This window comes from Charadrius vociferus, unplaced genomic scaffold (assembly GCF_000708025.1).
Source record: "Charadrius vociferus isolate BGI_N301 unplaced genomic scaffold, ASM70802v2 scaffold158, whole genome shotgun sequence".
NCBI lineage: Eukaryota > Metazoa > Chordata > Aves > Charadriiformes > Charadriidae > Charadrius > Charadrius vociferus.
The window spans coordinates 4,111,606-4,113,632 of record NW_009661372.1 but is presented as its reverse complement, the minus strand read 5'-3'; positions in this window follow the sequence as shown (position 1 = coordinate 4,113,632).

Genomic DNA, 2,027 nt, shown 5'->3' with positions numbered 1-2,027 from the left:
GGAGGATGCTCAGAGGACCGCGGATGCTGGCGAAAACCTCCCGCCCAGCAGCGGCGCGGGCGGGGACTGTCGGGGCACGCCAAGATGCCCAGAAACAACCTCTCTGCTCGGGTGCTATGCCCGTCAGACCTGGTTTAAAGCTGGTGGGGTTATACCTACTTGTGGTCTCGCCAAATCTGAGTGTTACTGTGTAAATCACTCTCGGTCTTCGCTGAGGCCGTGGCGTGGGGCTGACGCCGCAGCCAGGTGTGCCCAGGGCAGCAACCAAGGTGGGCATGCCTCTTTTCAAAGAGATGAAAGCACAGCTTGAAGGGGGATGCATACTGAGGTACAGCATGATGTGTTTGTTCCCGGGCTCCAGCTGGTTTTCTTAAATTCCAAGCTTTTGTCTAGATGGAAAAACGTGTCTAAACACATCTGCAGAGAAGAGCACCTGCTAATGCAATGTACATAATTGCGTGTGTGATCTGTCTCATGTGTTTGCACTTGACTGGTGCCATGTCTGTGGGGTAATTCAAACAGGAAGAAAACTTCTATCACCTATTTTTCTGCCTTCCAGGGCTGATGCTGCCACTTGAGATGAGATGGATACACCATGCCAGTATACAACTGTGGCAGAAAAACTGGTCCCAGCAACTCAAGTACCCTGCTCTGCTTGAGGAAGGCAACCCTCAGGGCCCACTGAAATGTTCACACCAGGCAAGAAGGCCAGCTACCCGGAGAGGCACTGCAAAACTCCATCCAGACACAGTGGGCAAGGGGTCCCCATGGGAGAGCCCATAGTGTTTGAGACCATTGCACCCCTGCTCTATGCCTGTCTCCACTCCACACCACTGAGACAGCTTGCTTCTGGTGGAGGCACCACAGGTCACTTCAGCCAGCAGCTGGCTCATTTCTTCCTCCTCTGCTCTCAGACTGCCCCAAACCCAAAAGTCCCAGCCACCCCCAAGACTTGGGGGAGTGGGGCAGGTGAGTGGCCAGCCTGCTGCTCTCTCACCAGCTCTCTCCCAAATGGAGAGGTGGAAGGGGACAAGCCACCCTTACGCTGTAGCTATCGGGTAGCCCATGGAGCACATGACCCCTGTGTGGTGAAAACATACCAAAGAGTGTTTTATAACAGTATAATGTGTCCCCTCAGAGGCTGTATTTCCTAAGCGTACTGATACGGTAGTAATGTTATCCCAGATTCTCTCGACAGGTTACTCACTGAAACAATATACCCTTTCTTTCTCAGGAAACGGGACTCATGAATAGCTACCAGACTTTTCTGTTACTAGATACTGTACAATTATATGTATCAGATGACTCATTAATCAAATATTTTGTTATTGGGATATAGACAGGCTTTCAGCATTCCGCGTATTGCTTTTGTGCAAAGAGCCCAGGAATAAACAATGGGCAGCAGCGCAGGGGACAGTCAGCTGTCACCATCCATGCAGCTGAGAGGTCCTCGATACATAATTTAACTCAATGTGAGATATTTTGATTTCTCTGATCTAATTCCAGCTCACCAAATGGCGCTCACGTAGGGAATATTCACTACTGTAATTTCTTTGGGTCAGTGCTGAGTGCTGTCAGAGAGCAGGGCTGGCCGAGGATGGGACAGGGGACAGCCTGAAGGAGCCCCTCACTTCTCCCAAGCTGCTCATGTCCAGCAGTCACCTGCAGGACACTGCACTGGTGGTGGCCTCAGCAACAGCAGTGTTCACATGTCAGGAAAGGTTGTACCATGATACTGGTGTGAATCACCAAATGATAACCAGCACCAAGCAGCAAACATACCTTTGACCTTACTGTTCAGTAATAACGGGCTGTGTGAAAAGCCACATAATTTACAACCCTTTCTGCTCCACAGTGCAAGAAAACCACATGCAGCAGTTTACTCCACTGAAGACATTTCAGCTGGAGGCATGTCTGCACCTGAATCTCAATGCAGCTTTGTTATGTTCCCATTAGATGACCCCCAACAACCATCTCCCAAAGCATGTAAGACAAGGGTCTCCCCTGGTGCACAGTGCGTGTGCCTG